Here is a 15,360-nt window from a genome sequence, read left to right as displayed (position 1 = left end):
GTATTGAATATTAAAGAATTGACATTATGGATTGACAAACACATGACAGCATAGGCCGTTATCTGTCAAGGACATCTCTCTAGCACAGGCCCTGAAGCAAGACAAACTTCATAAGTTTGGGTGCAGGGGGCAGTGGAGGTGGGGATAATCTCATGACCCATATCTCAACTAGCTGTCTTGGTAAAGGTTAAACAGGATGTCCTAGCAAGCGATGAGCCATGAGATAACTTCATTTGCTTCCAACAAACATAGGCTGATTACCTTTAAGTTCTTTCCCTTGCGAATGGTCAATCGAATAAGTGATTGACAAAAGGCCCTCAGAAATAAGGTATATAAAATGACTCTCAAGAGGGAAAAATCACTTCAGACAAGAAAGAGCTTCTCAAGGTGAATTAATGCTGGCTCCAGCCTAACACCTTAGCTAGCTCAAGAAGACTTTAGACAGGAAAGAGCTCTCAAGGTGGATCAATGCTGGGTCTGATCTAAACCTTGGTTAGGCCAAGAAGACTTTGGACAAAAGCTTCAGCCTAATACTTTGGCTAGCTTAACAAGACTGAAAATGGAAGACACTTCTGCCTTCAGCCATGGAGATCAGCTTCAGCTATCTGTTTATCCAATCCAAAACCAGTAAACCATTCTGAAGAGACTGCTGTTGCCAGCCATGGAGATCAGCGTCCCCCAATTCCCCTTTCCATTCCTTCGATCCGGGATTAGTAAACAATTCCCATTTGTTACAGATTGTCTGTCTTTTCTGCCAATGTATCATATCAAAACTGTTACTTCTTAACAAGCTGCTTTAAAATCACCTGTGACTTCGACCCCTTTTATTCGGAAATCTGTGACTCCCGAACCTAAATCTTACAACAGTTTTTCTCTTGGTGACAGTGTGTGAAGTGCATGCTCTTAAACCTAGGCTGGTATTTTATGTACAATCTCTGTACAAGGAGAATATGGTGTTATTGGCTCTGTGTACATAGAAATCCCTTGGGATTGTAGCGCCCTTTAAATTGATGACCAAAATGAACCTGCCACAGTCTGGAATATTTTCTCCATCACCATGGGCAGCTTGGCCCTGTGTGCTTTCAGCGACATATGCAGACATTAGACTGTGGTGCCAGGAGTGATTAGATGTGTTGATATCATCAGGAATACTTGTTGCTGCTAGATGCTAACTCATGAAGACTATTGATCAGCATGACAGCGGTTCAAATTTGTCTGAGAATACTATGCTTTTAGTTCTTTCTAACCAAGTTAGAGTCTATTGAAGCCAGGCAAGATAACTAGGCATAAGAACACAAAATGATGAAAAAACTCAGCAGGTCTGGCAGCATCTGTGGAGAGAGAAACAGAGTTAACATTTCAAATCCGTATGACTCTTCTTCAGGCTCTTCTTCTCAAGAAGTCATACGGGCTCAAAACATTAACTCTGTTTCTCTCTCCACAGATGCTGCCAGACCTGCTGAGCTTTTCCAGCATTTTCTATTTTTATTTCAGATTTTCAGCTTGCTTTTAAGATAGCTAGGCATTTGTATCAGCAGGGGATCAGCACAAAATACAAAAAGGAGGAGGAAAGGGGTTAGAAGGCAGAGGGGGAGAGGAAGGAGGGAGAGAGAGAACAATGAGGGAAGGAAGCAACTAGGATTAGGTTTGAGGTTTGGGAGTATGAGAATGAAAGGGGAAGGGAGAAGCTGGCGAGGAGTAGGAGGAGGTTTGTTGGTGGAGGACACAAGGAGGGGCAGAGAGCACGGAGATGTGAGAGGAAAGGAGAAAGGTAACTTTATTTACCCCGTTCTTCTCTTTCCTTTCTTCTCCTTTGTTCCTTCTTCCTTCAACTCCTTTCAACCCTCTTTGATCTCTTTACTTAACAGCTCTTCACATCTTCCCCTCCCTTTCTCTGTCTCTTCTCTCCTTTCCACTTCTTCTCTCCTTCCATACCTCTTTTCCCTCTCATTCTTGCTTCTCCCCTCTTCTTCTCCATCATTCCTTTCCCTTTCTACCTCTCCTTTCCCTCTTCTCCATCACCTCCTTCTTGTTTCCTCTTTACCGCTTCTTCCTTTCCTCCTATTTTCAGTCCCCCCACCCCCCCTCCATTTCCACATATGCTTTATTGGTTGCTCATATTTGGAGTTTGGGAGGTTAGAATGCATCTGTTTAAAAATAAAATCACTGTGAGAGTGCTTGAGAACCTAATGCGCAAATTTGAAATGCTTCCTGTCTCAAGGACAGGAAGGTCACTTGAGAACCTAGTCAGTAGAGAATGAGTGGGTTGTTTGAGATTCTACTCAGTGAGGTACAGTGGGATGTGGTTAAGAGGTGGGGGGCATAACTTAAACATTTCTTTCAACTTTAAAGCCGCAATTATACAGTTTTGTGGCCTTAGCATTGTAGAATCGTAGAAATTTACAGTGGCCTTGTGCTATATAATTTTGGTCATGACTTTGATCATTTACCTTCTGCGGGACGATTTGGGTGGGGTACTGCCTGCATTGTAGGGGGATATATAGGGCTGTAGATTGAACTCTGGAGGGGGAGGCCTTTTCCTTGGAGCATCTTATTATGGCACCCAACATTCCAACTGGATTATTTATAATGATTCAACAAGATTAGGCTATTTTGTACTTTAGAGAATATCTTGATACACCAATTCTTAGATCACTGACTGACATGGATTTGAAGGGAGATTATTTGATTTCAACTTGAGGGGTTAAAAAAATTAAGAATTTAGGTTTTAAATGATAACAATACTAAAAGTATAAATGTTTTGTACAGTAAACTAAACTTCTCTTCAGAATTATCCACAATAATGACTGAAGGCTACGTTCTCCCACTGTTTCATTCTTTGCACCAGCCCACACAACAGAATGCATATTTCTGCCCCTGCCATTTCTGGCTTTGAATGTCTGGCCTTGAGCCATCATCTACCACCCTGCATCTGGCATTTTTGTCCTAATGGGCGTTCTCTATTCTGTTAGGGTTGCCAACTCTCTTGGATGAACTTACTCTGCAGGAGTCAAATGTTAATTCTTTTGGACACTGCTGCAAGCAAAAATCATGGGGCATTAAATTCTGCAAACTGTGCGTTTTCTTCATTTTCTATGAAGCTTTTGTTTATTAGTGATAATAATATTGGAAATGGGGAAAAAGGACTGTTTCACTGACAGTGAAGAATTATCCAATTGGATAATGGAGCAAAAACAAAAAATGCTGGGAAAACTCAGCAGGTCTGACAGCATCCGTGGAGAGAAAGACAGAGTTAACGTTTCAAGTCTGAAGAAGAGTCATAGGGACTCAAAATGTTAACTCTGTCTTTCTCTCCACAGGTGCTGTCAGACCTGCTGAGTTTTTCCAGCCTTTTTTGTTTTTGTTTCAGATTTCCAGCATCTGCAGCATTTTGCCTTTATCCGGGTAATGGAGCCTGTTTGCTTTACAATTGGTGTGGGATGGCAGTGAACTGCGAGGAAGGACGTTTCAGACAACCAATGGCAAGAGCATAGGGTTGGGGCAGTTGGAGATCATACCTTGCAGAATCTATTCACTTGTGTTGGCCATCAAAAAACCCGCTCCTAGTCCCCTAACTGTGCCAGAGTTTTCATGTTGTTTTAATGGCTGCTGCATTCTCCTGTAGTATCTCATGACTGAGTTGCAATAAAAAAACAAAATGTTTTCCAGTCCAGTGCTGGTAAACTTGGTTCAGGTAGTAGGATTGAGGCAGGAAGCAATAATGTTATTAGAGGGATCAGAAAGATGGAAAATAACAAAGACACAGAAGACCAGGACAAAAAATTACAAAAGAAAAAGACAGAAGCTAAAGAGAAACCAGAAAATAGAACAGAGAGAAAAGATGAAAGGTCCAAAGACAACAGAGGCAGGCAAGACAGGGACAACAATATTATAACTTTTCATGAATGAAAATAATGTTCTTTCATATTTACCAATGAATATTTGAAGAACAATACCATTAACTTGTTATCCTTTCCTTCACTGCTACAGCCTGAATGGGTCAAAATTCTGAATTCCCTTCCTGAAAGCACTGTGGGTGTACCTACACTACATGGACTGCAGCGGTTCGAGAAGGTGGCTCACCACTACCTTCTCAAGGGCAGTTCTGGATGTACAATAAATGCTGACCTAGCCAGCGATGCCCACAGTCTGTGAAATAATAAAAAAAAATTAGCTTTGAGGACCATATGATACAATCATCCACCAGAGATGATCAGTCGGGCTGTCTCTCTCTTTGAGATCTCCTTCTGCCAATTTACGGGAACTTCTTTCTTCGACTGCAGGTCTCCAATGAATTCAAGCTTTTATATCCTATTTCAGGGGATAGAATTAGTTTATTATATTGACAAGCATACTGTCCTATGAAGCTTCTTTTAAAAGCACAATACCCAATAATATTTGGCAGCCTTTGTTTAAACTATGATTTGTATCTGCCCAGGAAGTTATCCATCTTTCTTTTGCTTTCTCCCATAATTTTCCATTATGTTAAGCCCCTTATAATTAATTTTCCAGGAAAATGTATTTATATTTTGCTGACTGTGCTTTGCCTTATCTTGATTCAAGGCCTGGTCTTCATAAGTAAAACACTCGTGTCTCTGATTGGCGTGATATCATCTCTGTTGTTTGCCTAGACAGAATTTGTTTCTGTTTCTCGGCTTGGGGAGACTTATTTTAGGAAAAAACTGCACAAAAATTGTTTTCTCAGTCCAGATTATTTCATTGCTAAGTGTGATGGGTAATATTGTCAATCTTTTGTCCTGAATCTGTTTAAAAGTTTTTTTTGGCCTATAAACCCTCTCTCAAGTGTCGTAATGTGATGTAACACAATGTGACACTTTTAACAGGTGTTTCTTTTTGACTTTTTCATCACTTTGTTCCTGATACTGTTATAATCTTGGGTGTAGTAATTTTTTTTTACTCATTCATGGCATGTGGGCATCGCTGGCTGGGCTAGCATATATTGCCCATCCCTAGTTGCCCTTGAGAAGGTGATGGTGAGCTGCCTTCTTGAATTGCTGCAGTCCATGTGGTGGTAGGCACACCTACAGTGCTGTTAGGAAGGGAGTTCCAGGATTTTGACCCAGCGACGGTGAAGGAACGGCGATATATTTCCAAGTCAGGATGGTGAATGACTTGGAGGAGAACTTCCAGGTGGTGGTGCTCCTATGAATCTGCTGCCCATGTCCTTCTAGGTGGTAGTGGTCGTGGGTTTGGAAGGTGTTGCTTAAGGAGCCTTGGTGAATTTCTGCAGAGCAGTTTATTCCAAGCAGGACTGGAATGTTATGACCAAATTCAATAGCACATTTGGACAAGTCGGATGTAAGTGTATCACTTACAAGCACTGTGACAGCAAGATGCTCTAACAATATTCAAAAGTATTTTAACAAGTGAAAAACATCCCAATCTCACTGGTCAGATTTGAGGAAAAATAAAACTTGCAGTGATATCTGACAAGTATTTACTTGAGGATTTCTTTCTGTTCAGCTCTCTGCCACAATTTTAAAAGTTGTTTTTGTTTTATTTTCCAATTTCTCTGTATGAAATCAATTGACAGAAATACTACAATAATTAAGTGGACAATTACCAGAATATGCGAAATAATTGTTATCCATGGGTGGATTTCAATGGTCATATATTGATTTAATTACTGCTTAATTCATGGAGGCCTGTCTCCTCACCTTATCCCACACTTGTGGAGTGATGCCCCTCAAGCTACATTTAACCAATTGCCTCTTTGTGAAGAGGAGAGCTGTCTATGGTCCTTTGTGCACCAGGGCAAATTACTTATTTACTTACTTAAGTTCATTCTCTACATGAATAGTAAGCTGATCATGCAAATATATATTTAACACCACCCATGTTCCAACACTTACAGACTTAGTTGGAGTAAAACAAAATGTTCTTGATACAACAGGAAAGGTTAGATCACCCTACCGGTACTCCCAGTGTATAGCAGTGACACAATATTCACCCCTTCCCCGATATGATGATCTTACTGGGCATTGTTCTCCACAGGTTACCTGCATGGTACATTTTAATTCAATATGGCCCCGCTTAAACCCATAGGCAGAGGCAGTATGTTCTGTTATGTCATAGGGGCAATCAAATGTGTCTTGAATCTGAGTGCACCCAGAGGTGTCTGGGACCATCCATGTAATGCCATTCACTTGGGCCACATACTCTGGTGGTCTATGGTATTCAACCACATGCCTCCCTCTGTATATTTTCTATGTGGAACAGGGATTGGGAGTTGTACCCTCCTGCAAGACTTAACAGAGTAGTATCCTTCCTGTTAAACCAATCGCACTGATATCTCACCAGGTTTACCTGTACCATTCCTCTAACCTGACACATAGACAAATTAAATTGGCAAGTGGACATAGCTTTTAGGTGTTGGTCTGTTACCCACAAGGGAAGCTTTCCCTCAGTGAATCACTTTTACATCTCTCTGGTTTGTTCCACCAACGAAGATCCATATGTTATACATACAAAATTTTTAGCAACATCGTCCAAAACAAGTTTTACTCTCCTTAATAATTTGATTGATCATTTCTGCATGAGTTTCTAGATATCTGATTATATCTTGTAAGTGTGTAGTTAAGATACCATCCTCTTTTAACTCTCCATTCTCCAAATTATTAATTTTGTCCAGAATATCTCTCAAGCATTTCTAACTGATTTCACAGATCCTTCCAGGGTAGTTAAGTCAATGGTATTGACAAATGGAATGTTAAAAATGGTCACAACATCATTCTTATATCCCATTGCCTTTTGACATTTTGGATATTATTATCACCCTTCTTGATGGTGTTCTAACAAGAGGCTTATTTATCTGGAGGTTTCATATGAGGCACGTAGGGGTTGAGGTTCTGGATAATTATGCCTAGAAAATGCTGAGGGCGTTTGATGCTTCTCTTTAAGATCCTCCTGATACAGTACCTGTGGTATGGGTGCACATGCTAACTGAATAAATTCCTCCTGGTATCCTTTAGGAACTATCCATATATCTCTTTAGAATAACATTCCTTCTTTAATTCTTACACCTTTGTGCCTCATATTGTCCTTCTACCTCTGACCCTTCTTGTTTTGCTCTCAGGATTGCTTTTCACACCATGTCATTCATTTGAATGTTCTTAAGGTATGATGGGAGGGGCATCTCCTTTTGGGTATTGAGTCACAAGATTCACTACCCTGATGGATAACGGTCCTAGAAAATTCCTTTCTCTGCATGCTTCTTAGCCAATTCATCTGCCTTATGATTGTCCTCCCATCCAGTTTCTCTTTTTAAACCTTTACCTTGTGAATATAATATATGTGGCCCATATCTTGTATAGATTCTAATATAGTTGCTAACATAGGAGCCATGATCATGGAATTTCCATCTGTCAATGTAAAACCTGTTCTACCCCATATGGCCAGTTACTCTGTACAGGAATTACAGTTGAACATAGAGTTAGAAAACAAAAACGAAAATACCTGGAAAAACTCAGCAGGTCTGACAGCATCTGCGGAGAGGAATGCAGTTAACGTTTCGAGTCCGAATGACTCTTCATCAGAACTAAGGAAAAATAGAAAAGAGGTGAAATATAAGCTGGTTTAAGGGGGGGTGGGACAGGTAGAGCTGGACAGAGAGCCAGTGATAGGTGGACATTGTCAAAAGATGTCATAGACAAAAGGACATCTATAACATCTTTTGACAATCTCCACCTATCATTGGCCCTCTATCTAGCACTACCTGTCCCACCCCACCCCCCCCTTAAACCAACTTATATTTCACCTCTTTACTTTTCCTTAGTTCTGATGAAGAGCCATTCAGACTCGAAATGTTAACTGCATTCCTCTCCGCAGATGCTGTCAGACCTGCTGAGTTTTTCCAGGTATTTTTGTTTTTGTTTTGGATTTCCAGCATCTGCAGTTTTTTCCTTTTATCATAGAGTTAGAAAAGGTGTATTCGGAGAGGGAAACTCAGTAGAGTGAGTGACCATGTAAGTTATCGCTGCTAGCTCTGTCTGCTTGGGAATTATAGTGGAGGGGAGAGATATTGCTAGTTCAATCTCTCTTTGTGGGTCATAAATCCTACAGCCTGTTTTCCATTTTCCCTCGAGCCATCCAGTTTCCCAAACGACTTCCGCAATATAGGTGTGTGGCTCTCCTTGATAATTAAGGTCCACTGCTAGTTTTGGGTCAAGTATTCTTTCAGTTAATAAATTCCTTCCTTGTAATGTTCCAGGGAGCAGAGTCGGAAGGCGGAGTTCCAGAGAGGTGAGTATAAAAACCTTACCTCGGGGATTCGTGGCCTAGTTCCAGGGAGCAGAGTCGGAGGGCGGAGTTCCAGAGAGGGGAGTATAAAAACCTTACCTCGGGGATTCGCGACCTAGTTCCAGGGAACAGAGTCGGAGGGCGGAGTTCCAGAGCGGTGAGTATAAAAACCTGACCTCGGGAATTCACGGCCTAGTTCCAGAGAGCAGAGTTGGAGGGCGGAGTTCCAGAGAGGTGAGTATAAAAACCTTACCTCGGGGATCCGCAGCCTAGTTCCAGGGAGCAGAGTCGGAGGGCAGAGTTCCAGAGAGATGAGTATAAAAACCTGACCTCAGGGATTCGCGGCCTAGTTCCAGGGAGCAGAGTCAGAGGGCAGAGTTCCAGAGAGGTGAGTATAAAAACCTGACCTCGGGGATTCGTGGCCTAGTTCCAGGGAGCAGAGTCAGAGGGCGGAGTTCCAGAGAGGTGAGTATAAAAACCTTACCTCGGGGATCTGCGGCCTAGTTCCAGGGAGCAGAGTCAGAGGGCAGAGTTCCAGAGAGGTGAGTATAAAAATCTTACCTCGGGGATTCGCGGACCTTGGCTCTTAAAAAAAGAATTAAAAGTGGCGTCATGGTAAATCTGTGACCTGATTGGCTGGTAGAGAATCTACACTGAACTGAAACTAAAACATTGTTACACTAATTAAACCAAAAAAATTAATCACTTAATTAATAATTAGAGGGTATCTAGACCAGAATCAGGGGATTACTGTTCTTAGAATTTAGCATTTATAGTAGAAATCCTGCCCTAGGGAACGAATAGTTAATAAGGAGTCAAGAAGCAGTTATTAGATTTAAATTAATTTATTAAATTGTTCTAGAAATGGCAGTTGCCGGGATGAAGGGCTTCACCTGTGGGATGTGGGAAATCTGTGACGCTTTAAGTGTCCCGGACAACTACATCTGCAGGAAGTGCACCCAATTTCAGCTCCTCACAGACCGCATGGATCGGTTGGAGCAGCAGTTGGATGCACTTAGGAGCATTCAGGTGGCAAAAGTGTCATTGACAGCAGTTTTACAGACGTGGTCTCACTCAAGGTACAGACAGATAGATGGGTGACCGCTAGAAGGGGCAGGCAGTCAGTGCAGACATCCCCTGTGGCTGTCCCCCTCTCTAACAGGTATACCATTTTGGATAATGTTGGGGGGATGTTTTAGATTTGTTTTGGTATGTTGCCTCCTTGGTGCCAGGGTCCAGGATGTCTCTGATTGGGTACAGGACATCTGAAGGGGGAGGGGGAACAGCCAGAGGTTGTGGTACACATATATAAAAACAAAAAAACTGCGGATGCTGGAAATCCAAAACAAAAACAGAATTACCTGGAAAAACTCAGCAGGTCTGGCAGCATCGGCGGAGAAGAAAAGAGTTGACATTTCGAGTCCTCATGACCCTTCGACAGAACTTGCGTTCGAGTCTTTCTTGGACTCGAACGCAAGTTCTGTCGAAGGGTCATGAGGACTCGAAACGTCAACTCTTTTCTTCTCCGCCGATGCTGCCAGACCTGCTGAGTTTTTCCAGGTAATTCTGTTTTTGTTGTGGTACACATTGCTACTAATGACATAGGCAGGAAGAGTGATGAGGTCCTGCAGCGGGAGTTCAGGGAGTTAGGCAGAAAGTTAAAAAACAGGACCTCTAGGGTTGTAATCTCAGGATTACTCACTGTGCCACGTGCCAATGAGGCTAGAAATAGCAAGATAGTGCAGCTGAACACGTGGCTGAACAGATGATGTAGGAGGGAGGGTTTCCGATATCTGGATCATTGGGATCTCTCCTGGGGCAGGTGGGACCTGTACAAGAAGGACAGGTTGCATCTAAACTGGAAGGGCACCAATATCCTGGCTGCGAGGTTTGCTAGTGTCACTCGGGAGGGTTTAAACTAGTATGGCAGTGGGGTGGGAACCAGAGCAATAGGTCAGCAGGCGAAATAAAGGACTGGGAACCAGTGAATATGGCCAGTAGGACTAAGAGGAAGGGCAGGCAGGGAGAAATTACTGAATACAGTGGGACTGGGGGTCTGAAATGCATTTGTTTCAACGCGAGAAGTATAACAGGCAAGGCAGATGAGCTTAGAGCTTGGATTAGTACTTGGGACTATGATGTTATTACTATTACAGAGACTTGGTTGAAGGATGGACAGGATTGGCAGAAAAACGTTCCAGGATTTAGATGTTTCAGGCAGGATAGAGAGGGATGTAGAAGAGGTGGGGGAGTTGCACTGCTGGTTAAGGGGAATATCACAGCTGTACAACAGGAGGACACCTCGTTGGGCTCATGCAGCGAGGCAATATGGGTAGAGCTCCGGAATAGGAAAGGTGCAGTCACAATGTTGGGGGTTTACTATAGGTCTCCCAATTGCCGGCGGGAGATTGAGGAACAGTAATGTAGGCAGATTTTGGAAAGATGTAAGAGCAATAGGGTTGTTGTGGTGGGTGATTTTAACTTTCCCTATATTGACTGGGAATCACTTAGTGCTAGATGTTTGGATGGTGCAGAATTTGTAAGGTGCTTTCAGGAGGGCTTCCTGAGACAATATGTAGATAATCCAACTAGGGAAGGGGCAATACTGGACCTGGTATTAGGGAATGAACCCTGCCAGGTGGTCAAAGTTTCAGTAGGAGAACATTTCGGGAAAAGTGACCATAATTCAGTAAGTTTCAAGGTACTGGTGGATAAGGAAAACAAGGGTCCTCGGGTTAAGGTGCTTAATTGGGGGAAGGCTAATTATAACAATATTAGGCAGGAACTGAGGAATCTAGACTGGAGGCAAATGTTTGGGGGCAAATCAACAACTGACAAGTGGGGGGCTTTCAAAAGTCAGTTGATAAGAATTCAGGACTGGCATGTTCCTGCTAGGATGAAGGATAAGCATGGCAAGTTTCAGGAACCTTGGATAACAAAGGATATTGTGAGATTAGTCAAAAAGAAAAGGGAAACATTTGTAAGGGCTAGAAGGTTGGGAACAAATGAAGCCCGTGGAGAATATAAAGAAAGTAGGAAGAAACTTAAGCAAGGAGTCAGGAGGCTAAAATGGGTCATGAAAAGTCACTGGCAACCAGGATTAAGGAAAATCCCAAGGTCTTTTATACATATGTAAAGGGCAAGGAGGTAGCCAGGGAAAGGGTGGGCCCTCTTAGGGACAGAGGTGGGAATCTGTGTGTGGAGCCAGAAGAAATGGGAGAGATACTGAATGAATACTTCTCATCAGTATTCACCAAAGAGAAGGACTTAGCAGTTGATTTGTCTAGGGAAGAGTGTGTAGGTAGCCTGGATCATGTTAAGATCAAAAAAGAGGAGGTGTTTGGTGTCTTGAAGAATATTAAGGTGGATAAGTCCCCAGGGCCAGATGGGATCTACCCCAGAGTACTGAGGGAGGCAAGGGAGGAGATTGCTGGGGCCTTGACAGAAATCTTTGTATCCTCACTGGCTATGGGTGAGGTCCCAGAGGACTGGAGAATGGCCAATGTTGTTTCAATTGTTTAAGAAGAGTAGCAGGGATAATCCAGGAAATTACAGGCCGGTAAGCCTTACGTCAGTGGTAGGGAAATTATTGGAGAAGATTCTTCGTGACAGAATTTATTACTATTTGGAAGCAAATGCGCATATTAGTGAGAGGCAGCATGGTTTTGTGAAGGGGAGGTCGTGTCTCACTAACTTGATCGAGTTTTTCGAGGAAGTGACAAAGATGATCGATGATGGAAGGGTAGTGGATGTTATATACATGGATTTCAGTAAGGCCTTTGACAAGGTGCCTCATGGCAGACTGGTACAGAAGGTAAAGTCGCACGGGATCAGAGGTGAGCTGGCAGGATGGATACAGAATTGGCGTGTTCATAGAAGACAGGGTAGCAGTGGAAGGGTGCTTTTCTAAATGGAGAGCTGTGACTAGTGGAGTTCCGCAGGGATCAGTGCTGGGACCTTTGCTGTTTGTGGTATACATAAATGATTTGGAGGAAAATATAACTGGGCTAATTAGTAAGTTTGCAAACGACACCAATGTTGGAAGAGTTGCAGATAGTGAAGACGATTGTCAAAGGATACAACAGGATATAGATCGGTTGGAGACTTGGGCGGAGAAATGGCAGATGGAGTTTAATCCGGACAAATGCGAGGTAATGCATTTTGGAAGGTCAAATACAGGCAGGAATTACACAGTAAATGGCAGAACCCTTAAGTGCATCGACGGACAGAGGGATCTGGGTGTACAGGTCCACAGGTCACTGAAAGTGGCAACACAGGTGGATAAGGTAATCAGGAAGGCATATGGCATGCTTGCCTTCATTGGCAGGAATATTGAGTATAAAAGCTGGGAAGTCATGCTGCAGCTGTATAGAACCTTGGTTAGGCCACACTTGGAATATTGCGTGCAATTCTGATCGCCACATTACCAGATGGATATGGAGGCATTAGAGAGGGTGCAGAGGAGGTTTACCAGGATGCTGCCTGGTCTGGAGGTTATTAACTATGAGGAGAGGTTCGAGAAACTTGGATTGTTCTCACTAGAGCGACGGAGATTGAGGGGCGACTTGATGGAAGTTTACAAAATTATGAGTGGCATAGACAGAGTAGATAGAAGCTTTTTCCCAGGGTGGAAGAGTCAATTACTAGGGGACATAGATTTAAAGTGAGACGAGAAAACTATAGAGGAGATGTGTGGGGCAAGTTTTTTACACAGAGGGTAGTGTCTGGAATTCGCTGCCAGTGGAGGTGGTGGAAGCATGTGCGATAGTGGTGCTTAAGAGGCAGCTTGACACATACATGAATAGGATGGGAATAAAGGGATATGACCTCAGAAGTGCAAAATGTTTTAGTTGACGGGCAATATGATCAGCGCAGGCTTGGAGGGCGGAAGGGCCTGTTCCTGTGTTGTACTTTTCTTTGTTCTTTGTTCAATAGCATGGTTCACCACCTTAAATATGTGCATAGTACCAGTCTGTACCAATAACAAGGTGCACTGCAGAAATTCTCAAGTCTTCTTCAACAATACCTTCTTAGTCAGCGACCTCTACCACCTAGAAGGACAAAGGCAGCAGATGTATGGGAACACCATCACAGCAAATTCTCTTCCAAGGCACTTGCCATCCTGCTTTGGAAAAATATTAATTTCACTAAGTAGGTGGAAGCCTTTCCATGTAGATCAGCAAAGGCATTGGGGGTGGCAAAAATACTCTGTCACTGGGTCAAAATCCTGGAACTCCCTAACAGCACTGTGGGTGTACCTACATCACATGGACTGCAGCGGTTCAAGAAGGCAGCTCACCACTACCTTCTCAAGGGCAACTAGGGATGGGCAATAAATGCTGGGCTAGACAACTGCAACACTCACATTCCACAAAATTAATAATAAGAAAGTGGCTGAAGGGGTTTCCCCAATCATTTTCACCTGCGGTCAAGACATTGGGCCTCAACCAGCTGGAGAGGTGTGACTCTCGCGCATGCGCTCTCCTTCCGTTGCAGGACCAGCCGCGCGCTCAGCTATTTGAATCCGTCGCTCGAGGGGGCGGGGATGAACGCACATGCGCGGCAGGCGGCGGTTTGAGGTAGGCGCGGTGTCCCTGCGCAGCAGGAAGGGGTTCGCGCAGGACGTGGCGAATCCGAGCCAAAGAAGAAAGTTCGTCGCTCGCTGCTGGCGAGCGAAAGTAGGTAAAATCGGCAGTCAACCTGCGGGACGAGTCAATTGGCGAATACTTTCGGATGGAGAGTCGGGAAAGCTGCACAGTCAGTTCTTGATGTAAGTTGTCCTTTCGGTGTTAAACGGCGTTGGTGCAATTGATTTGTTGACTGTGCTGCAATTTTATTGATGTAAAGTCGCCTTTGTGTCCTGTACTCGGGTATTCGCAACCATTTGGTACAGTAAGTATTTAATTCGGTTATAACCTCCGTGTACTTCCATGCTCTTCATGTTTCCTTGATGTTGTACTCTGCACTTTTGTTTGAAATTTCTCTTGAGCTTTTTTGCGGGGCCACAATTTGCTGAATTGCATTCCCTCACCCTAAAATAAACTAATTTCCTCTTTTCGCCAAGCCTTTATTATTTCATCTTTTCTGGGAATTGTTCGTGCAAGAGATTGGAATCTCTTCCTTCCCAGAAATAAACAAAGTTAATGCCGCCTTTAAAAAAGATTTCGGATTGTTTTGTGTTTGTGCTTTACTTTCAAAATCCGACCTGCTAGATAGATGCAAAGATATTTATGTTTGTGTCTCTTCTGAAATGAGCAAATGGAATGAGAAAACTGAGTTTGCTGTCCTGTTGCATTGCCGACTTTGCAATAACCTGCTCACTAACGTCCAGTTTGGGTTTCACCAGGGCCACTCAACTCCTGACCTCATTATAGCCTTGGTTCAAACATGGACAAAAGATCTGAACTCAGGTGAGGCAAGAGTTTACAGCCCTTGACATCAAGGCAGTATTTGACTGAGTGTGGCATCAAGGAGCACCAGCAAAACTGGGGTCAGTGGGAAAACTTTCCGCTGGTTGGAGTCATACCAAGCACAAAGGAAGATGGTTGTTGGAGGTCAATCATCTCAGCTCCAGGACATCACTGCAGGAGTTCCTCAGGGTCGTGTCCTTGGCCCAATCATCTTCAGCTGCTTCATCAATGACCTTCCTTCCATCATAAGGTCAGAAGTGGGGATGTTCGCTGATGGTTACACTATGTTCAGCACCATTTGTGACTCTTCAGATACTGAAGCAGTCCATGTCCAAATGCAGCAAGAGCTGGACAATATCCTGATTTGGGCTGACAAGTAACATTTGCTCCACACAAGTGCCAGGCAATGATCATCTCCAACAAGAGATAATGTAACCATCACCCCTTGTCAGTCAATGGCATTACCATTGCTGAATCCCCCACTATCAACATCCTGGGGATTACCATTGACCTAGACTAGCCATATAAATACAGTAGGTACAAGAGCAGGTCAAAGGCTAGGAATCCTGCAGTGAATAATTCCTGTCCTGACTTTTCAAAGCCTGTCCTCCATCTACAAGGCATAAGTCAGGAGTGTGATGGAATACTCTCCACTTGCCTGTATGAGTGCAGCTCCCACAACACTCAAGAA

General features: G+C 43.3%; 1 protein-coding gene across 4 annotated transcripts in view; it reads left to right on the top strand.

Annotated features, from left to right (window-relative positions):
• The first annotated feature begins 8,038 nt into the window (after positions 1 to 8,038).
• The window catches only part of dennd3a (DENN/MADD domain containing 3a), a 144,690-nt gene continuing 137,368 nt past the window's right edge, over positions 8,039 to 15,360 (top strand). For 2 of the 4 annotated variants that reach the window (XM_041189867.1, XM_041189868.1), the window contains exon 1: positions 13,886 to 14,029. The gene's annotated coding sequence lies outside the window, so the exon portion shown is untranslated. Of the gene's footprint in view, positions 8,140 to 8,389; positions 8,494 to 13,885; positions 14,030 to 15,360 lie in introns of those variants that run through there. The other 2 variants (XM_041189871.1, XM_041189870.1) reach the window with 2 other exon arrangements.

This window comes from Carcharodon carcharias, chromosome 6 (assembly GCF_017639515.1).
Source record: "Carcharodon carcharias isolate sCarCar2 chromosome 6, sCarCar2.pri, whole genome shotgun sequence".
In the NCBI taxonomy this organism is placed as follows: Eukaryota; Metazoa; Chordata; class Chondrichthyes; order Lamniformes; family Lamnidae; genus Carcharodon; species Carcharodon carcharias.
The sequence above is the reverse complement of the archived record's forward strand: the minus strand, read 5'-3'. Positions and strand labels throughout refer to the sequence as shown.